This window comes from Spermophilus citellus, assembly GCF_964194105.1.
Source record: "Spermophilus citellus genome assembly, chromosome: 4".
Taxonomy (NCBI): Eukaryota; Metazoa; Chordata; class Mammalia; order Rodentia; family Sciuridae; genus Spermophilus; species Spermophilus citellus.
Genome location: NC_138185.1, coordinates 123,733,685 through 123,757,898, shown reverse-complemented (window position 1 = coordinate 123,757,898; position 24,214 = coordinate 123,733,685).

The following is a 24,214-nucleotide window of genomic DNA, read 5'->3' as shown; positions in this document are numbered from 1 at the left end:
ATCTCAAGGAACCACTTTCTTCATCTGTTCATAAGAATCGATTCCAAATCTACTAAAGTTTTATCATAAGATGGCAGCACTTCCATTTCATTTCAGGCTCCATTTCTAATTCCAGTTCCCTTGCTCTTTCCACCTTATCTGCAGTCACTTCCTCCACTGAAACCTTGAATCCTTCAAACTCATCCATGAGGGAATCAACTTCTTCTAAACTCCTGTTAGAGTTCATATGTTGACCTATTTCCATGAACCACACATGTTCTTAATGGCATCTAGAATGGTTGATCTTTCCAAGTTTTCCATTTACTTTGCCCAGATCCATCAGTGAATTCACTTGAAGGAAGCTACAGCATTATGAAATGTATTTCTTCACTTTATCTTAGCCAAAAGGCTGAGAAGCAATGCAAAATATATTTCTTAAATCATAAGAGAGTCAAAATAACTTCATCCCCGGGCTGCAGAATGGATGCCCAATTCAATCCTGCCATTATGTCTAATTATAAAGAGGAACGGGTCTCATTGGTAATTAAAAACTCTACGTGGGAACTATTCTTTATTGCTACTTTATTTACTTTTTTGGTATAAATTCAAAGTATTTTCGATTTCACCAGGGCTGGTTGTGCCAGAAATCGTCCAAATGATTCTTCACCTCATTTCATGCCTGTAAACTTAATCCTAACAAATAGTACCCAACATTTACTCATTTTACTATTGCTATTAGCATTTCACATGCACTAACTCAACCTTCTAAATAACTCTGTGGGTAGGCACTATGATTATTATTTGATAAAGACAAAAATGAAGACCCAGATTAGTTAATTTAGGATATCTAAGTTAATTCAACTGTGAAATGATAAAGCTAGGATTTGCTAGTCCCTGGGCCACGCCACTGGACCACAGTACTATCCAAACAAAAAGTGAATAGCATGGGGCTGGGAATGTGGCTCAGGCGGTAGCGCGCTCGTCTGGCATGCGTGCGGCCCGGGTTCGATCCTCAGCACCACATACCAACAAAGATGTTGTGTCCGCCGAGAACTAAAAAATAAATATTAAAAATTCTCTCTCTCTCTCTCTCCTCTCTCACTCTCTCTTTAATTAAAAAAAAAAGTGAATAGCAATAAGCTGTACGTAAGCAGATGAACTTCTCTCAGCACCTCCAGATGCTGGGAGTAGTGCAGAGAGGAGCTAGGCCTAAGAAGTGGCTGGTACCAACTCCTAGCCCAACTACAGCGTTAGAATTTCAGACAAGTAGAACATAATAAGAATCTGATTTTCCAAATGCTTGTTCAGACATATGCAGAATTTACTATAAGTTCCTTACTCTTTCATGTACATTTTTTTTTTTGCAGAAAGATAGAATAAGATAAAGTATAATTTAGTCTTATTTCAGAGACTAAACTTGCCAGGGTGAAAAAATCGAGGTAAAAGAGGCTGTTTTGTTTGCATCCACTAGCCAGGCCTGAGTAATAAAGCCTTCAGTCAGTTGTTCTTATTGCTTCACTGACACAAGAATCCATTTTTTCCTCATGTGGGCTGCCTCCATCTTATTTCCCACCTCTAAGCTACAGAACACATTAATTCTCAGTTATGCTTACTCAGGGCCCAATCTGCAGTTCTTACATAGGCAAAACTATAATAGCCCGAATAATTAGTTCTTCCAACATCATCCAGGCTGAGGGTTTTATTTTGTTTATTTTAAAGAAAACTCAGGGGACATGAATGTAGATGAGGCTGCAGCATTAGTAAGAGTTGGATTTTATTTTTCTAATCAGCCAGAGTGGCTACTGCAGGCAACCAGGAAAAGTCAGGAGTTTGGATCTGTAAAATCTGAATTGTCTATATCTCAGAGATCTTGAGCTGGCAGTTGCATGTACAAATCTATAGTCAGAGAAGTGAGGGCTAGAAGTATAGATCTTCAGAGTGGATAGTGAAGAAATGGATATAGCTGCTGTCTCTTATGTCCCAAGGATGGGACTTGGGCCAGGACCACCCAAATTCAGGACTCAATTTAAACATTTCTGGCTTCCTCTTGTCCGGGGGCTTGGATACCCAGTGCCCTTCAAATAACACTACCTTGGCAACAGGTATTCCACAACTTATTTAATACATATTTAGCACTTGTATGTGCTAGTTATTGTTAGGTAGTGGAGATGGAAAGCCAAATAAAATACTTTCTGTTCTTATGAAATTTTCAATTTACTGAGGAAGAGGGTCACAAATAATTACAACACAATAGTTATCTTGATTCTGCATCAGTATCAGTCTGTTTTCCGTGCTCATTTCTACTAACCTAGTTTAGGTCTTAAAAGTGACTAATAATGCCTTAACCATTCCATCTGTCCAATCTCTCCCATCTTGCTTTTCCAGATTTTTCCATCTTGCTTGCCAGATTCCTCTTCTTGAAACACAACACTGTTCATGCCATTTGTTAAGTAAGGAAGCATTCACTGAACAACCTACTAAGTACACACACACACACACACACACACACATAAAACAACAACAACAACATCAAAAAAAAAAAAAAACCCAAGGTCTTCTCATAATGTAAGGTCAATTTCTGGTTCAAACATCCGAACTACATAATCCATTAGAAGTAACCTTCTAGAAATAACTAGTCGTTATCTAGTCCATGCGTGAATGCCCTTTAAGTGGTATTAAATGGTAAGTGGAAAGCTGAATAAAATCACATTTACCTTAAAAACTTCCAAAGACACACAATGAAGTTTTACGAAAGGAGCCCAGTATAAGTTAAAAAAGCTAGAAATTTGTGTATGTAAGTCTTTCCTGCTTACCAGTGAGAGCACAAGACTCTCTGCTGGTATTCAAGGCCTTTCCGGTTAAGGCATTTCAGAATTAGCTTTTGGGATTCTCTCTTTACACTGCCTTTCCTGAATGTGTTTTCACAGTGCCACTCTTCACCCAGTTCCCACACAATCCAATCCTACACATCCATCCAGGTCAAGTTTAAGTCCCACCTCTCAGTAAAACCACCCCAGTCTCCCCAGCTGAGCCATTACCTCCCTCACCTGAGATCTGTAGGCTTTATTTTTTCCCTTTATGGGTTTCCACTTTTGATGATCAGTGCACCTGACCCAGGAAGGTCTGTGAAACCTGGGCCCATCTCTTGGATGCCTCTATCTCTTGCCTGCTGCTCAGCATCAGGACTTGAAAGTTTTATTAGAGTCTTGTGGAATACACAGAGCAGCATTTTTCTGAATCTGGCCTCTATTTTGTAAAGAAAGGAAGCTCTATTAATGTTCCCACTAGATGTATATTCTGATTCCTAAATTTAAAGCATTAGATATCTAGTGGTATGTACCAAATACTGACCCCTACCAATGCCTGATACCTACCTGATATTGTGTGTTTTTCATTTCAAAAGATAATTGTGATTTTTGGGGAGGGGGATAATAAACCAGAAACAATTAGCTTATACATAAAATATAATAAGGTGTTAGTTTTAAGCAACAGAAAACAACAAAGTTGCTTCTAGATGGAGGAGATGCATATGGTTAGGAGGCAGGGTGGACTATTGAAAGGGAAGAGTTCTTAGCTGAACTGGGATTTGAGTTCCTATTGAAGAGTTTGGAAGTCCTGAGCATCTTAAGGCTGAGCCAGGGACACTAGAGGGAGCCAAGGCTTGCAATGTGGAGAGAACGCTTCCTGGCTTAATCAGCCTTGGGTTCACCACCTCTAAAACATTTGCTTAGTAAATTGAGCAGGTTAATCTTTATTACACATTCAGATGCTTCTAGAGAACAGCTTCTAAAATTCAAACTGTGTGGTCTATTTTCAGTTGATTTATATCAATAAACACTCAGCACCTAATGTCTCTATTTTGTATTGCTTTGCCAGTCATTGTTTCCTGAGCCCTAACTGTGAGTTGATCTAAGACATTTAACAACCACCCTGTCAGGATCACAAGTACACAAGGATCACAAGGGACCCTGATCCATGCATGTCCTGCCCACTTGGACTGGCCCAGAGCTGACCTACCCCAGGATCCCCACTCTCAGAGCCCTGGTCCTCACCCTATTAGGCCTGGTGCCCAGTGGTTCTTCTTATGCTTCCCAATACCAAACCTCTGGGACTGATCATGACACAGGGGTCACCCCTTTAGTCTTTTCAATCAGTCCCACCCACAGGAGTCCTAAGCTAGTAGTGTTTAATTTTCCTAGATATTCTGGGTCGCAGTGTGAGGTCAGGCTGGCCAATAGCACCAGGTGGCCTGGTTCAGGGTCTCGAAGGACAGCCCAGGCCTAGGGCTGAGGCTCTCTCCATGGCAGATGGTAAGAGTGAGGAGAGGTTGAGTTGGAGTGAGAAAATAAATTGGGTAAATCTGATTCGCTACCCTACCTCAAACAGTGTGACATTAAGCAATGCAAAATTTATACCTCCACTGAAAGATAGAATCATGTTTTTTGTTGTATAAAAATGTTGATTTGTCCTAAATTTTGAGATGCAAGAAATTCAGAAATAAAAAGGATCTTGTGACACTAAATCAACAGAGATCTGAAGCTTACCATGGCCTAAGGGAAAAGAACCCTCAGGGCCCTCCAGGATACCCTGGCATGGTACCCTGTGCTACTTACTCCTGGGGCTTCCCGATTGATGACTAAGGAATCAGAGGCACAAAGGCCTCACCAACCACTGCAGAGATGTGAGGGGTGAAGGGAACACCCAACAGGCTCCCTGTTAATCCAGAACTGCTCACATGAAGCTGTCACCCTGCTTCTGGGTAAGTCAAGGACAGGAGACTGAAGACCCAGTGCTGGAAGGAAAATGGAGAGAAAATTGTAGGGACAGGCTTCTAAGGTGAGGTAAGAAGAGAGGAGCATCACCCAGTATCCCTCTTTGCCAACCTCCCACAGCCCCATGCTGCTGTCCAGGCGTCCTGAGGCCTCCCTCCTCCCATAATCCAAAGGGAATAAGGAAAGAGACAATAGCAAGCAGAAAGGGAAGAATCACTCTGGCCTCTAGATGCCTGGTACTGGGAGCCTGGTGAGCAGAAGCGAGAACAAGGCAGGAGTCGCTACAAAGCGGGGTGGAGGTCCAGGTAGGGTCAGGGAGAGCAACCAGGAGCCTCCCATGTTGGGCCAAGGAGCTTCCTGTGCTGGCAGGAGGGCTGTGGAGACCAACCTGAAGGCAGAGGGGTTGGGCAAGAGGCACAGCAGCAGAGGGGCCATAGCTCCTTGCTTTTGCTGTCTGGGCTGCTCAGTTGTTCTCACTAGGCTGACACAGAGAAGTGGGCAGCACGCCCACTTCATGAACTCCAGAACCAGGCCTGCTGCAGGGAGTATTAATGCCCACCACGTGTGAGCAGTGAGGTGCTGGGCCCACAGGTGCGCCTTGGCCTACCATGGAGGCAGGTCCAAGTGGGGTCACTGCGCCATCTCCACCTGCCTCTGCCAGAGGCAAGTTAGATGAGAAGATGCCCTGCACATATGAGATGAGAAGAAGAGGGAACAAGAGAAACCGAGAAATGAAAGGAGAGAGTTCTGTGTGTGTGGGGAGCTGAGGACGGCCACATCAAGAGGAGCTTCGATTCTGGCAGATGGAAACATCCTTTGTCAGCAACTCCTCAGGAGAATCTGTGTCTCGAGTCCATTTTGTATTACTATTAACAGAGCACCTGAGACTGGGTAATTTATTAAGAACACCAATGTATTTCTCAGTTTTAGAGACTGAAGAGTCTAAAATCAAATCAGTCCAGGCAATACTTGCGTTGTCCATAGCAGAAGGCATCAAATGATGGAAGGGCAAAGACAGGGTGAGAGGGGGCTAAACCGCACTCCCTCCATCACAGCCTTCATCTGGCAGCACCCTCAGGACCGGAACACTTCCTCTTAAGCCCACTTCCCTGCAGCATTAGGGACCAATTTTCCAACATGTGAGCTTTGGGCTCATCAAACCAAGCACTCAATGCAGATGGTGGCCACAATCACAGTTGTCACAAAGGACTCTGGTCTGGTTTCGAGTTGGACTTAAAGACCTAAACACATTCACGCTTGTACCCTCTGCCCTCATCCCCATTTAACAAATCCTTCAAAATTGGGCTCAGGTTGCCCATAAATCACCATAAAACCACCCTGAGTCCCTCAGTCGACCCATTGCCTCTCTCACCTGAGACCCCCAGGCTTTATTTCTTCCTTCCCTGTGGGCTTACACTTTGGGTAGTTGGCGCACACACCCTCTTTTTATCCCTCTCCTAAAGGTCCACGAAGCATGGGTCCATCTCTTGGATGCTTCTGTTTCCCTCACAGCAGTGCAACTTGAAAATGTCACTAGAGACTTATGAAGCAAGCAATTCTGTTTCCTTTCCCATTAAAGAAGAAAGCTACATAAATATTCCCACAAACTCTTTGTTTCTAATTCCTAATTTAGATTAAATATTGAACACCTGCCACATACAACTGATCTCTTGATTTCAAAGATGTGAAAGACAATTGTGATTTTGTTGTGGAAACACAACATAAAAAGGAACACTTAGGTTTTGAGACTGAATAGAATAAAATGCTAAATTGCACATTGTTAAGAGGAGCTTAGAAATGGGAGAAAGGAATGTGGTCCAGGAAAGAAATGGAAAGCTAAAAGAAAAGTAGTTAGTTGAACTAAGCATTGAGGATGGGTAGCATTTATACATGTTATAGCCCTGTTGATGTCTTGACATCAGGCCAATGCAGGACTTCACCAATGGGGTTATCACTGAAAAAACTCAAGATGAGTCAGGGGCCCAGAGTGGTCTCTGGTAGATCAGGACACTTTTCCTTGGACCATCCTATTTTTTCTTTAGCCTCCCAGGCAGACGTTGCAGTAGTTACCCAGAAAGGCCAACCATCAGGACCTTTCTTAGATTCCTCCTGCTCAGACCTTGAGAAAACCAGGCTGGGAGTCTTCCTTGACTTCCTCTTTCTTAGTTGAGTGGGAACAGGCTTCGATGTAATGTTGTCTACGTGTCAAACATAGACCTTGTCCTGATCATCCAGGATAGAAACTTCTAACTTCTTTTGGAGCTGCCCAGGTTTTTACTGTGTCTTTGTCCTTGTCCTGGCACTCACCGTGTCTTCTTCATTGTTCCCATCCTTCACTACTGGGGAAGTGATTCCACAACTCAGCTGGTGGTCAGAGGAACTTCACTGTACTCAGGGATCCCAAGGTGCTGCCAAAGGCCTCTACCTGAGAGCTCTGGCCTTCGTTCTCCGGAGTCTGGTCTGCGTGTGGTGTTCAGTTTCAATACAGTTTGAGTGTGTCCCCCAAGAGCTCATGTGGAAGAAGTCTGATCTCCAGTGTGGCAGTGCTGTGAGATCAGGGAATCTATAAGATTAGTGCAAGGTAATTAGGGTATTTGGTGTGCCCTCAGAAGGCATTAATGTAGTTCTTATGGGACCCCAGTTAGATTCCACAAGAGTAAATTATAAAAGACCAAAGTCTAGATCCTCCCCACTCTCTAACTTCCCATCTTGCCATGCAATCTCTCCCTCTTACACACATTCCGGCCATAATGCTCTCCCAAAGTGATGAGGGTACCAGATCTTAAACTTTTCAGTATCCAAAACAGTAAAACTAAATAAACCTTTTATTTGTAAAGTATCCAGTCCTAGATATTTTGTTACAGCAACAGAAAACAGACAAATACATCTGGCTTAATAGGTAGGAAGAAAAGTCACAGACCCTTAGAGGGTAAATTTGCTGTCCTATCTGTCAACATGATGGATGGGAACAGCAGCCTGTGGGAACAGAGTGAGAACAGCATGCCTACAAACCAGTCTTGGGCCCCAGCATTGCCTTTTCATCCAGATTGAATAGTTGCTCTGGGACAACATGGTCTGCTCTAACAAACAGGAATATGCTAAGGCAAGAACACAGGCCCTATGGCTTCCCAAGGAGCTTCACTTTGTTTCCTCCTGTGGCCACCATTTCCCCCCTCCAATGTGTCTTTACTCCTCCTGTGCCTAGCACAGAGCCTGGCGTGTATAAAATGATTTATAAGTGATGCTGAACCCCCAGGGAGACACCTGGCAGATGAATGACACTAGCTAATACAGCCTTGAAAGTATGGTGTGACACAATGATAAAAATAAATATCCTCTATCTCATTTCATAACAGCAAATCTGAAACCCCATCTTTTGGAAGAACATTGTCTGCACTGAGATGCCCATGTCAACGATCCTGCTTATCAAATTCTGTTGAGCCAGCATGGAAGGAGCGACTGTCTGTAATCTATTTACTTTAAGGAGCTCAGTCACGTGTTCAGCTCACAGCCCGTTTATCAGGATGAAGGATGCTCTCTAGAGAGAGCAGACAGCAGGACAGGCCGAGCTCAGATGACAGTCTGCCCAGTGGAGATTGACTTTAATGAAGCACAGAATAAACAGGAAGATTAAGAGGGTGCAAAAAATCAGTGACAAGTTCTAAGTTCACCTCTCTGTTGGAAATGAAGGTTCTCTGTACAGCTGAGAGCTGTCTCTCGGCTATAGATGGGGCATCTGTTTGGTCACTAATGATCCCACGCTATCTAAATCAGACTCTTGTGAAAGAAAAGTTTTCTTCTAATTTATGGACCTACTTCTGTGCTTTTTATTTAAATCTCCCCACAAGGCAATTTTCTTTAGAGCAAGTAGAAAGGTTGGATTTATTAAAGGGGTTGAGAAAATAGTCAATAGATTAAAATGTTATCCTGACAAGAAGGAATTATTTTTTTATATTGTTCCATTACACAATCCCTCCACTTTATGCTGAAAAATCATGCTTACTCAGCCATACATGATGAGGGCGGTCAGTCCTGCAGGGACAGTCCACCTTATGAAAGTGCTAATTTCCTGGAATAAAAAGGCAACAAAAACTAGCCTTCTTCAGAGAACCATGCCACTTACATAGGAATTTGATGACATTCAGATATTTTATTGTATATTGTTTCAGTTTTTCATTTGATATATGATTTTTTTAATAAATAGAAAGACACCTAGGTTACAAAACAGCCAGAGGGTATGGTCCAGAATTCATATCTATCATTCAGAGGTGACAGTTTCATTTATAGGATCCTAATAGAGAATTTTTGAAAAATGTCATTGTCATGTCTTGTTTGAAAACATAGGTTTTACTAAAGATGGGAGCAAAGGATTGACTTGATATAGCATATTGTTCTTTAATCCAACTGTGAGAACTAATGTGTGTGTAAATGTGCAAATGCCTAATAAGTAGAATAGAATGTAATCTTGGTGGTGATGTTGCATTTACACCAGTAGATGGCACTCTGATTCAAATTGCTTTCCCACCCTCCTTGTCCAGCAGTCTGTTTGTTCAGAGGTAACTAATAAACAGGACACTGCTGAGATGTACCCAAGTGAAAATGTGTAGTAACACAAAAGTAACTTAAACTGATATTAGCGAACTATTTTATGGAAGTCGACATGTACGTGGGTACAGCGCACAGTCATAATAGAGTCATCAGAATGCCTGGAACCAGATGGGATTCCTTGAGAACTCCTTTATGGAAGGGGTTCATTAAGTAGACTGGAATGGAACAGAAGGGACATGGGGCAGCAAGCAGCAGGCATTCCAGGTATAAGTGGCCTCTAGAAAGGCTTCTTGGAAGCCAAAGTACGTATGAGGAATATGAAACAATTTGGGTCTGCTTTGAAGAAGTCATCTGAGACAGACTTAAAGTCAATAGCCAAGCTTCATATAATGAGAAGAAAGGTGGGGGTGGGGTGGGCAAAAGAAGCACCTGTTCCATACAAATAAACAAACAGAACACGGTTGGCCAAAGTTATTCCTTTCATCCAAATTTTTCTTTTGATTGTTATTAAGAAATAGAATTCAGGGGCTGGGGTTGTGGCTCAGTGGTAGAACATGCACCTTGAATGTGGGAGGCACTGGGTTCGATCGTCAGCACCACATAAAAATAAATAAAGGTATTGTGTCCATCTACAACTAAAAAAATATTTTTTAAAAAAGATATAGAATTCAAATTGGCCAACTGAGCCAACATTTTTATATAAGTACTTACACTTACACTTTACATTATGTAATTCTGCAGCTGGTTCAACTTGTACTAGTCAAATGTAAATGCTGAGTTTTCTTTCTACCTAAATAAAGAATTCTGAACCCCAGGGCTCCAGCACCTCCAAAAGCCATCCATTCGACTTTAATTTTTGTTGTTGTTGTTACCTTGGCAAATAATTTCCTAACCTTTTGGCTGCTTCCTGTAAATTTTGTGTGTGGTTTATTTATTTTGCCTAAGCTTAGAAAAACATAAAAGGTCATAGGGAAAGAAATGTATCCGTGGTGAGAATTAAGCTTGTACTTATTTTTAGAGCATTTGAGGCAATGGAGGAGTCTTAATTGGCATTGTACTTTCTAATGCAAATTCAAAGTTAGAGCAGGAAGGAGGTGTTTTAAATAATTCAGCAGAAACTGCACCAAATGAACAGTTAGTGAAATCTCTTTAAGGTCTCAAGTACAGTGAAGCATTAATGGGAACTGTGTTGCTTAATTTACAGAAAGTGCTTTCCACTCACCATATGTTACCAGGACTATCATTAAAGTCGTAATTTATTATGAGGATGAATCTTTAAAATGCTGCGCTGAGGCCCCAGGTTCTGGAACCACTGGCTAGGTCAGCACTTTGTGTGTGGTTTTAAGCAGTGATGTGCCTTCGGTAAGAAAAAGAGAATGAGGTTCATTAATTCTCAAAGTGCCTTAAACACAGAAATTCTGGTTTTTGTTTGTTTGTTTTGTTTTATTTTTCTCTAGAAGGGGGGAAACATCTTTGAACAAATAGATTGAATATGTGATTGGTTAGTTCTACTCAAGAATAATAACATCTGTCTTTGTTTTTTTTTTTTTTTTAAAGAGAGAGTGAGGGAGAGAGAGAGAGAGAGAGAGAGAGAGAGAGAGAGAGAGAGAGAGAGAGAGAGAGAATTTTTAATATTTATTTCTTAGTATTTGGCGGACACAACATCTTTGTTGGTATGTGGTGCTGAGGATCGAACCCGGGCCGCACGCATGCCAGGCGAGCGCGCTACCGCTTGAGCCACATCCCCAGCCCCTAACATCTGTCTTTGAATCAGTTTTCTTTTCTTTTTAATTTTGTTTGTTCTGTTTTGAAATAAGGATCTTACTACGTTGCCTAGGCTGGTCTCAAACTTGTGAGCTCAAGTGATTCTCCTGCCTCCTCCTTCCAAGCAGTGGGGATTATAGGCATGTAAAGACCAGCTCCCTTTGAATGTAAATTGATGTTCCCAAACAGCTGTCATTATAGGGCTTTGAGGTTTGTTGAATGCAGGGATTTTAGGTGAACCCAATTATGACCAAGAGAACTACTCTGTAAGATGAAGAGGTAAAGTGCAGTCTCATAGCAAAGAGTAGAAGAAATGCAACTGCCATGCTGGGCCTCAAACCTGTGACCTAAGTAAGCCCTGTGAGCCCCATGCCTTCAGCTCAGCCAGTCACTCTGAGCTGGTGTCCTATCCTTGGTATTTGAAGGAGTACGCGACATGTCTTGAATATGAAAATGTGTGTCCTGCTCAAATAAGTTTGTGTGATGGAAGGGAAGGGTGGGTTGAATTAAGTGGATGAGGAAGAAAAGTTAATCTTAAAAGATAAAAGGAAAAAGGGTCACATTATGGATGGCCTTGGACAACCAACACTTAACTTAGGTCTTTTAGAAGCAGATCTGAAGCTACACACACACACACACACACACACACACACACACTCTTACTTAGTCTCAGTAGTTTATTATGTATTTGCCAAAGCAGTTGCAACTTAAAAATTTTATTTCCAAACATAACCCATGAAAAGAATCGTCTGGCTCCTAAAATATTCATGTTATTGCTACTGCATACTCGTGCTTGCATTTGAGGGTTTGCCTTCAGCTATACCTTAGCATAAAAGAGATCGTACTAAAAATAATTGGCATAAAGCCATCAACTTGCTCATTTGCTCTCTTTCACTGTAAGACAATAAAGAAATTAAATGATGTCTCATTTGGCTTTATACATTTGCATAGTTAAATGTTCGGATACTTCCCTGCTAAGTAAATTGGGCTTGATCAGACAGACTAGTAGTGGGTGAATACCCCAAGTTTTTAAATGTGTTCATTCTTTCTGGCTGTGGACGATTAGCAAATTTTTGACTATTTATGTGACATCAATGATACATTGTTGAATGAATAAAGCAGGTTAACACAGCTATATGCTATCATGAAAAAAGTTACATAGATGTTATTTATATTTTTCTAAATATATATAATATGATAATACACATGTATAAAATCCACTAGGTCACCATCTCATGAATACAAACTAAGTCATATTAATATTTAATATCCCAAACACAATGGAAGTGGGCCCTTCTGCTTGATTTCCCGTCTTTTACAAAGTCTGGTTCCCAAAATATTTATACTCACGTGAATAAGAAAATATTAGTCTCAGGCCCTATCATTCCATTAATGTGTAATTTATCTGTATTTCTGATAAATTTGAGATAAGTTCACACAAAGCCAAAACTGCAAACAAGTAGTTGCAATTTAAAAAAGTAGTTGCAATTTAAACACCCATTCCTGCAAACCATAGTGTAGAGCTTTGTCATTTTGCTGGGTAGCAGGAGTTCATAGGTGATAGCAAAGTGTGCCTTCTCTCTATGTTTCCCTAACATTCAAGATGTCCAAAAGCAGTTTGGTGCCCAAGTGTTCCAATTCATGAAAGGGACACACACACACACACACACACACACACACACACACTTTCTTCAGGCTATATTCTATCCACAAGGTCTAAATTGGAGCAACTTTCTTTAATTATCTGGCCACCATGTGGAGGATACACCCAGCAAAGTCCCATCTACTTTCTTCCTTAATTTTCCACTTCCACTCTTCTCACAACAACTGTAAATAAAACACACACCTTGATAGGTTCTCAGCATAGTCTACTCACATTGGATAAAGAGGATCAAAATACTCCCTGCCCCATCACCCAGCACATGCTCAACATTGTTTCATTAACACTAAACTCTGGATTGTGACATTGTAAGCACAAATGGCCAACTTGTGTTGAGAAAGAAAGAAAAAAATATTATATATATATATATATATGTGTGTGTGTGTGTGTGTGTGTGTGTGTATACACACATATAATTTGAATAACATAATTAAGAATTTTAGTCAAACTACCTATATTTAACTATCATCTATTATATATCTATCGTTTTTAAGAGAAAATAATATACTTCTTTTTCAAGTACATCCAAGACAATACAAATGCCAAATACAAATACAAAGAATTAATGCAAGATAAAATATAAAATGAGAATTGACTCAAGCTGTTAATTAAGTTGGAAAAATAAATAATTCACTCTTCCATTAAAAATAATTATTCTCCCTCCCCAGGTTGTTGTATAAATAAATTCTACCAAGTTGTCAGGAAAAATACAGTTCCCACCATTTGCTAGGTGTTCCAGAAAGAGGAAAAAGAAAGTTCCTCAATTATCCTAGATTCCATACAGAATGGAAAACCCTATAGTATCAAAACCTATTAGAATTAATAAGACAGCTCATAAAGGTTTGACAAATTCAACATCAATTTATAAAAATTCAATGGTATTTCCATTAGCATCAACAATGATTAAAGAGAAAAGTATAACTTTAAAAAAAGGCATCTTTCATAATTACAACAATTGCTATTCAATACCTCACAGTGAAAAAACAAAACATGTATAAGACCTCTATGGAGAAAAATATAAAACTATTAAAGGACATTAAAAAAAGAGATCTGAATAAATATAGAGATTTTGCATGTTAACAGAAGACTTCAAGATGTCAAGTTTTCCTCAAATAACCCACAAATGCAAATAAATTTTGATTTAAATTTCAGTATCATTTTTGAGGAACTTGACAAACATTCCAAAATGTAGAGAATAAAAAAATAACATCATCAATTTTGATAAAGAAGGAGGGGATTGAGGACATTTATCCTATCAGAAACAAGGCTTATCACAAAGCATTTATGGTAAACTTGTAGAAAAAGAAAAACAGGACATGGAACAAAATAAGAACCATAATAAATGGACCCATGGATGTATCAGTACTTGATAAATAAAAAAGATGACACTTCGAATCAAATGGATTCTTGTATAGGTAGAGTTGGAGTAACTTGCTCACTAATTAGAGAAAAAGCAAATCTCAATCCCCACCTCACCATTCAAAAAATGAATAATGGGTTACAAACATAAAAGATTAAATCTATACAGCTAACAGAAGAAAATGCAAAAGAAAGTTTTGACCTACTTGAGATTTGAAGAGAGAACTTAAACAAGACTTTAAAAGTCTGTCATGAATTTAGAGACACAGCTCAGTGGCAGATCCTTGGCTAGCACATGCAAGGCCCTGGGTTTGACCCTTGGTAACTGCCTCAGTCATCATTACTGGGGTGGGGGGGATGTCTATGTAGGGTAAAGAAAAAAAAAAGTGATGGATTTGATTTTATCAAAATTGAGTGTTTCTGTGCAATGAAGAACACTATGAATAAAATTAACAGGTGATACCTGGGGGAAATGTTTGCAATGATTAAAGAAGTCAAGATATTAAGAAATAAATACACAGGCTGGGGCTGGGGCTCAATGGTAGAACATTTGCCTAGCATGTGTGAGGCACTGGATTTGATCTCAGCACCACATAATAAATAAATAAATAAATAAATAAATAAATAAAGTCTCAAAGAGCTAACTTCTTTAAAAAAAGAGAAGTAAATACACAATGAAAATAGTTGTCTTACCTTACTTATGGGAGATACATTCCAAGAATCCCAGTATATGCCTGAAACCATGTTATTTCCTATACGTACATACTTACAATGAAGTTTAATTTAAAAATTAGGCATAGCAAAATATTTTTTTTTTAAATATTTATTTATTTATTTTTTAGTTCTCGGCGGTCACAACATCTTTGTTTGTATGTGGTGCTGAGGATCGAACCCGGGCCGCACGCATGTCAGGCGAGCGCGCTACCGCTTGAGCCACATCCCCAGCCCATAGCAAAATATTAACATTAGTAAATTAGGACAATTCCAGCAATACACTGCAATAAAAGTTATGTGAATGTGGTCTCCCTCCCTTGAAATATTTTATTGTACTGTACTCACCTTTCTTTTTTGTGATGACAGGAGATGATGAGATGAAGCCTATATGTTGAGATGAAATGAGTTAAATGACTGTTAGAGTCTGTAAACAAGTCAGGATGGCGCCTGGCAAAATGCCAGAGGGAGTGGTTTGTGAAGTAAGGCCAGCGAGCCATTAAGTGTGGAGATTCCTTATTGGTTGACTGCTGTATCTAGTTTATGCTAATTAAGATGAGCTGTGTGGAATGTATAAATATCCCTCCGGTCCTACAATAAAAGGCTCCCTCTCCTGCTGTATCAATGTACACAAGTTGTTCATCACCCCCCCCCCCACCACCACCACCCCCCCCCCCCGTTATTTTGCTGCAGCTGGACTGCGGCAGACTGGACTGCGGCAAATGACATAGGCATTGTGAATAATGGGCAGGTGGAGTATACAGTGTGGATACATTGAATGAAGGGACAATTCATGTCAAGGCCAGGACAGAGCAAAACAATGTGAGACTTCATAATGCAACTCAGAACACCATGAAATTTAAAACTCATGCATTGGTTACTTCTGGAGTTTTCCATTTAATATATTCAGATTAGTGTTGACTGTGGGTAACCAAAGTTGTAGAAAGTAAAACCACAGCTATGGTTACCCACAAATCAATAAGAAAAACAAAGGAAACCCAGTAGAAAAATAGGGAAGATTATAAATAACAAATACAAATAAAGGGAAATCTGAACACTCATCAAATCATTGGAGAGATGCTCAACTATATTAGAAATCAGAGAAATATATATGAATGAGACACCACTTGATATACCTAATTTTGGGAAAGTCAAAAAATCCAATATGTTGGAGAGAATGAAGGGACATGGTGCTCTCAGGTGCCATTAATGGGGGCATAAACTGGTATAGCTATTCTAGAGAGCGGCCTGCCAGTAATTAGTGAAACCAAAGATTCATACAGGCCTTTCCTGCAACCCCAGTCTTGATTCTTGCCCAGACTCAGAAAAAGACATATAAACAGGTGTTGATCACTGTAGGGATTGTTCTGGAGGACCTGAACCTCTTGATCAACTTTAAGAGAATGAATTAGAAAAAAGTTAATAGATTCTATAGGATAGGGATAGGAAACAATAAATAAAATACACATGGAGCCACAAGATAGATTAAAAAATATGGGATTGAACGAAAAAAAAAATCACAATATTGTTCATGTGAATTAAACACACAATAGCACAGCATAAGTTACAATGATACATCAATATCTGAGGACATCTTTCAAGTCCATCAGAGTGGATACCTCTACAGGGAGAAAGGAAAAGGTGCGGGGATCCTGGTTGAAGGAGGAAAATAAAATAAGATAAAAATATAATTAAATGAAAGGGTCTGTGCATAGAGCCATGGAAACAGGGAGCCATGAAGGAGGATTGAGATAAGCTTGGCTCTTGGTGCCTAACGGGGAAACAGACCAGACCCATAGAAAGGAGGGCTAACAGTGTCTGAAATGAATCTCCATGGCTTCATAGTTAAAAATGTCAGGAATTCCTCAACCTCTCCTTCACCTGTAAAGTAAAACCCATGCTTCTTGGCAATACATTCAAAATGTTCGCCATCTTGGGCTGGGGCTGGAGCTCAGTGGTAGAGCGCCTGCCTTGCACGTGTGGGGCACTGGGTTCCACCCTTAGCACCACATTAAAATAAATAAAGATATTGTGTCCATCTACAACTAAAAAAAAATTTTAAAAATGTTCACCATCTGATCCCTTTTCTTGATGACATAGAGAAGACCCAACTTGTCTCAAAGACCTTGCCACCTCCTCTTCTTCTTCCTGTATTCCATTTCCCCCACTCTATAAACAGCAGCAGGCAGGTTTGGGGAAGATACATCTTCTTAGTATCTCTGACTTCTTGATTTTTCCTGGAGGGCTGTTGCTGCCATTGTTGTCACCTTTGTGTCCTTCCACCCTTCCATCTTCCCCCAGTCTCACATAGAGAGTGGCATTTCAGAGCAGTTTTCTTCCCTCGAAGATCTCCCTAAATGGCCCTCTTCTACGGTGGATCTTCTCTTCGTGAGAGTCTGACAAGTCCCCTCACTGCAGAATTTGAAGACAGTGCCTTGAAGACAAATGTGCACTCATTATCAGTTTATCACATTAGCAACTCCATTGTCTGGGCCAGAGATCCAGAAGTACCTCCTTGTACAGAGTAAGATACAACAGACAAGACAAGGAGATTTAGGGGACACTCCCTGGGTCAGGTGAAATCATCAGGGGAGGGCTTAAAGCATTAGATAAATAGTACACGGGAAAAGGAAAGAGAGAATGAGGGGCAGGGTGGACCAAGGGCCCATGATCGCTTTCTCAACTTCATTTCCTATTTTCTATAGTTCTTTAGTTCTTATTATAGGATTCTTACACGAATAGCCTTTTTGGCTGTAACCTTTTCTTCTTTATTTGTTTTCTTTTTAAAATATTTTTATTTGGTACCAGGGATTGAACCTAGGGGCATTCAACCACTGAGCCACATCCCCAGCCCTTTTCATTTTTTATTTTGAGACAGGGTCTTGCTAGATTGCTTAGGGCCTCACTAAGTTGCTGAGGCTGGCTTTGAATTTGTGACCCTCCTGCCTCAGCCTGCCAAGTCACTGGGATTACAGGTGTGTGCCACCATGCCCAGCTTTTTTCTTCTCTTTGATCTACTTCCTCATTTTCCCCAGTGACTTTTTTTTTAACTCCGCACAGGAAATTTTTTTTTTATCATGAGGCTCATCTCCACTATCCCCAATAAACTCCCAGTATAAAGTTAAACTGACTGGGCTATAGGTCAGTCATTTTACATTCAAATAAACCTAGGGAATATCAAAAACATCAGGAAAAACAGCACAGATGTCTTCAGCTTCAGTTTGATAAGCCCGGCAGCTGTGGCCATTTGAACCCTCTCATGGGAATTAAGAAACTGAAAAATCATAAAGCAATCTTCAGGCAGTAAGACCAGGTCTGCCTCTCCTCAGAGAATAGGAATCTCTATGAAGTAAGGCTTTAGCATCAGTGAGTTTGTTGCCAAATCTAATTATTTTCTGGTGTGGATTTGCTTTGGGAAATGCAACCATTGGTACTATCTTTTAAACAGTTCTGAGCCTATTGGATCTGTGACCTCACTTAACAATGCATTTCCCATTAAGTATTATTGAGAATGAAGCCAAAAAGGAGGGAGGGAGAGAGGGCAAGTTTTTCTTGTCTGTTGAAAATAGGACAAGTAGAGCTCTCCATTAAAACTCTCAAACTGCTTATACAACTCTGAAATCTACTCCTTCCTTGACGTGAACTACAAGGTCTGAATGTCAGGCACGTTCCACTAATGTATTTATGCTTTGCTAACCAAGAATTGTGATTTTTCAAGTGAAAAGACCAAAAAAAAAGTAATAGAAAAGGCAGTAATGCATATATTCTTATCACAAAATACACTTGATATCCAGTACCAACAAGCTGATTATTGCTTTCCTCTTCCAGAAGTTGCCATTAAGAAGCAAAGAAACACAGTGCAAGGTAGTGGAGCTTATCCCGGCACTGTTCAATACAGGGCAAGTTCAATCCAGCTCATGAGAAACCCTTTATAATAACACAGAACTTACAAAACAGAAGTTGTGACTATCCACTTTTGATGAAATTAAAGGGCTTTTAAAATTCTAATAATAATAACTGTAGCCATCAGTGCCTTTTTATTGAGTACCTACTATATATCAGGTCCTATTTTAGGCAATTGTATTTATGTTACATATTATAAAAAACATTTCAAAAATAAGAGACATGAGAATCAGAAACAGTAAGGAGCTAGACCACAACTGCAAAGAATTGAGGGGCAAAGCATGGATGGGAATGTGCTTCTGCAAGACCCTAAAGTGTAAGCTCTTTCCTCTGCTCCACATACTCTCTCCCTGAACTAAGACATATGCAGAGGCACCAGCACATGTTTCTGACATCTTTGGAGAGGGAAATTTTGTCTTTCTAGAGTATAGTGGATAAACAGCCAGTCATTTGGAGTCACATCTGTTGAGTAGGGTGAGTGATCAATCCTGATCTGAATAAAACCTAACGTGTATTGTTTAGAAGGAGGCTGTTTTCCTGGTGTATTTTACACTGTTACTTCATTCTCCTTTCACTTGTAACAGGGGTTGTATTTAGAATATGTATCAATGTGGAGACAGTGGGCTCCAGGATTTTTATTTTGTCTCTCTTCTTGGGTCAAATCATTAAGACAAGATGGTTATGGAAACACCCAACTAAACTTCAGAGCACACCTTTGTAGGGAGCAGCAATGAGAAAGAGCTGGAGCCTTCTTTTGTTCCCACACATTCTGGGTCTGAGGGGCCTTGAGGGCTTACCCTGGCATCAGTGTCTAGAGGTGACTTCATAACAGAAGCTTGGCGCAGACCCTTGGAGCCAGGGAGCTGGGTGAGGCCAGTTGGAGCCCTGTATGGTAAGGACACAGCCTCTAGATTAGGAATAGGCAAGCTAGGGCTCATGGGTCAAATCCAACTGGGTGACTTATATTTGGAAATAAACACCCATTTCTTTACATATTATCTATGGCTGCTTTTGAGCTGTGGAGCTGAGCAACTACAACAAAAACCACATAATCCTAAAATCCTTACTATCTGGCCTTCTATGGAAAAGTTTGCTAATGGCTACTCTGCTTTGCAGGACGAGAGCAATAAGGCAGACAAGAGAGTGAGAGAAGATGGGAGAGGTTGAAGAGCACAAGCAAGTCCAAGGCCAAAGGCTCCTTTCTTCAGTCACGAGATCTCCTATCATAACCCAGTGCCCTACTTCCAGACACCCAAATGCTGGAAAAGGAACCCAAGACTGAACTAAGAAGTTCAAGAGACTGAGCATTTTTACCTAGAAAGCCCTGTGATTATCACTGAACATAGTTTCTCCAACACCAAAGGGTTGAGATTCATGAGGAAACCCAGATCAGTCACAGGTAAAGAAATTACACTTGCTTCACGTAACGTAAGTTGTACCCCACACCCACTAGTTTATAGATTGTGAGATGTGATGGGAACCTTAGAGATACTTTTCTCTCATTGTGCAGGAAAGAAAACAGTGAGAGACTGCTCTGGAAGGCTTGGTAGAAGATGAACTGAGATTAGAATCCAGTCCCCTGAGCCATTCCAATTGCCAACTTTTGGTGGCTGGATTATGAGACCTCAAGTTCTCAAGTGTAAAAAAACAAATTTGAAAGAACAAAGAGAGTTTGTTAGAGAAACTGTTTACAAAGGTGCATCCATCGACCAACCAGAGAGAGTGCAGCCCCACAGTGTGAACTCCACTACCAATAGTGTGGAGTTCTCACTGTCCAGGGACTGGGGCAAGGGAGGGAGAGAGAAGGAGCACCCCTTAGGAGAAGAGCCAACAAGAGTGGAGAAATGCAGCTAACAAGGTGACCAGCCCACAGGAGGAAAGTCCAGGGAGATAAATTTCATAACTTCACTTTCTTCTATACTTTAATCTTCCTGTTAGTTATTTCTATTATCTGAATCCTGAGGACACTGAATCCCTATAGAGTAGACCACAAAATTCAGTCTCCCCAAACACAGAAGGTGGAGACAAAACATCATCATATAAAACCAGACCTGAAGTATGCCTGGTATACGGAGAATGCTCAAATATTTTTTGAATGAATAAATGAATAAAATAATTTTTTTCCAAGCTGGCCTTAAGAACTTATGTGGAATTCTGGCCAAGTACAGTGTCCAGCCAATGAATCGACAGTTCCGGATGAGAAGTTCTGAAGAGACTACCCTTCCCCACTGCAGAACATGAATCTCCTGTAGCTGTGGTGTCAAAGACAATACTTCAGATTTGCAATTGTGTTAGTTTTCTATTGCTGCCTAACAAATCACCACAAACTTAGTGGCTTAAAACAATCACGCAAATATTTTCTCATGGTTTCCGTGGATTAGGAATCAGAGCATAAGTTAGCCTCCCTGGGTTCTCTGCTCAGTCTCACTAGACTGAAGTCAATGTGTTGGCTGGAGTTGGGGTCTCATCTGGATCTCAGGGGCTTCTTTAAGCTCATTCAAGTTGTGGGAGAATTCATCTCCTTGAAGTTGTGGGATATAGGTCCTGTTTCTTGCCATCTGCAGGGGTTTCCCTCAGTTCCTAAAAGATACCCTCAGGTCTGAGATGTATAGCCCCCTCCATAGGTCCTCTCACACTTCTGATCATTCAGGCCTACCTATGTGATTTCCCTTTGAATTAACTAAAAGTTAATTAATTTGCACAGGGTAAGCAGCCCTAGTTCAAGAACTCAAAATCTGAAATGCTCCAAAATCTCAAAGGCTTCAAAATCCAAAGCTTTTTGAGTGATGGCAGGAATGCCTCAGGTGGCAAACTCCACACCGAACCTTATATGTTGGGGCAGAATCAAAATTCAGGTGTGCTAAAAATATTGTAGACAATTACCTTCAGGCTACCTGGATAAGATGTATAGGATATAAAAGTTGAATTTTGGGTCTCAACTTGTGTGCGTGTGTGTATGCAACTATTCCCAAATCTGAAACACTTCTGCTCTAAGCCTTTCAGATAAGGGTTACTCAGCCTATAACCTGGTATGTGATATCCCATCCTACTTACAAGTTCTGGCTGCTCACAAGGGGAAGGATTATACAGGGCATATGCAGCTAGGAATGCAAATCTTATAGACCATTCTAGAATTTTGCCTACCCCAGTGATGTGAGGTCAAGTGCTCTTCAAATATTTCAGACTTTTAAAAATTTTAATAAACAATCTGTTTACATTTGTCATCCTGACCCAGAATGAACCCTGTGGTTTTAGTTTTAGTTTTGTTTTAAGTTCAGGAATATTGCCAGACCATGTGTAGTTTCAGTGATGCATGTTGAGGAGGTGGGGCTGTCACATTTTAGGACCATTTCTGATGAAAATGTGTAGTAGATCTGATGTCATTCATAAGACAAGAAAGAGAATGATTGCTCGAAATTGTGGAAATATGATTATTTAAAGTACCAATTGCTTTATACATTCTGATCCTTTTTTTTAACATACTTAACCACATTTTCTTGGCTTCCTTCAGAACTTCACAAGCATGGTAGCCAGAAGTGCATAATTGTAGGCAAAACTATATAGAGTGAAAACAACTTCAGGCCTTTTGCAAATAAAACAATCAAATCAAGATACCATTAAACTTAATACCTCCCCAAAGCTTTTTCCTATGCTTTCCTGAAGGATATCTGTGAGGTAGAAACAGTCATGCAAATAGCCACATTAGACTATTTTTAAAAGATTTTGTCAGTTAAAATTGAAGTAAAATTCCAACTAAGCAAATCTGTTTAGGAATTCAACTCCAAAACATTTCCATCTTTGAGTTGTTTTTTTTTATTGTTGGTCGTTCAAAACATTACAAAGTTCTTAATATATCATATTTCACAATTTGATTCAAGTGGGTTATGAACTCCCATTTTTACCCCGTATACCGATTGCTGTATCACATCAGTTACACTTCCATTGATTTACATATTGCCACTCTAGTGACTGATGTATTCTGCTGTTTATCCTATTCTCTACTATCCCCCTTCCCCTCCCCTCCCCTCCCCTCCCCTTTTCTCTCTCTACCCCCTCTACTGTAAATCATTTCTTCACTTGTATTATTTTTCTCTTACCCCTCCTTTCCTCTTATATGTAATTGTGTATGACCCTGAGGCTCACCTTCCAATTCCATGCGATTTCCCTTCTCTCTCCCTTTCCCTCCCACCTATCATCCCTGTTTAATGTTAATCTTCTTCTCAAGCTCTTCGTCCCTACCCTGTCCTTGGTTACTCCCCTTATATCAAAGAAGTCATTTGGCATGGCATTTGTTTTTTAAGGATTGGCTAGCTTCGCTTAGCATAATCTGCTCTAATGCCATCCATTTCCCTCCAAATTCTATGATTTTGTCATTTCTTAATGCAGAGTAATACTCCATTGTGTATAAATGCCACATTTTTTTATCCATTCATCTATTGAAGGGCATCTAGGTTGGTTCCACAATCTTGCTATCGTGAATTGTGCTGCTATGAACATCGATGTAGCAGTGTCCCTGTAGCATGCTCTTATTAGGTCTTTAGGGAATAGACCGAGAAGGGGAATAGCTGGGTCAAATGGTGGTTCCATTCCCAGCTTTCCAAGAAATCTCCATACTGCTTCCCAAATTGGCTGCACCAATTTGCAGTCCCACCAACAATGAACAAGTGTACCCTTTTCCCCGAATCCTCGCCAGCACTTGTTGTTGTTGGACTTCATAATGGCTGCCAATCTTACTGGAGTGAGATGGTATCTTAGGGTGGTTTTGATTTGCATTTCTCTGACTGCTAGCGATGGTGAGTTAATTGATTGTATGTCCTCCTCTGAGAAGTGTCTGTTCAGGTCCTTGGCCCATTTGTTGATTGGGTTGTTCGTTATCTTATTATCTAATTTTTTGAGTTTTTTGTATACTCTGGATATTAGGGCTCTATCTGAAGTGTGTGGAGTAAAGATTTGTTCCCAGGATGTAGACTCCCTGTGTATCTCTCTTATTGTTTCTTTTGCTGAGAAAAAACTTTTTAGTTTGAGTAAGTCCCATTTGTTGATTCTAGTTGTTAACTCTTGCGCTATGGGTGTCCTATTGAGGAATTTGGAGCCCGACCCCACAGTATGTAGATCAGAGCCAACTTTTTCTTCTATCAGACGCCGTGTCTCTGATTTAATATCGAGCTCCTTAATCCATTTTGAGTTAACTTTTGTGCATGGCAAGAGAAAGGGATTCAGTTTCATTTTGATGCAAATGGATTTCCAGTTTTCCCAGCACCATTTGTTGAAGATGCTATCCTTCCTCCATTGCATGCTTTTAGCCCCTTTATCAAATATAAGATAGTTGTAGTTTTGTGGATTGGTTACTGTGTCCTCTATTCTGTACCATTGGTCCACCCGCCTGTTTTGGTACCAGTACCATGCTGTTTTTGTTACTATTGCTCTGTAGTATAGTTTGAAGTCTGGTATCGCTATACTGCCTGATTCATACTTCCTGCTTAGCATTGTTTTTGCTATTCTGGGTCTTTTATTATTC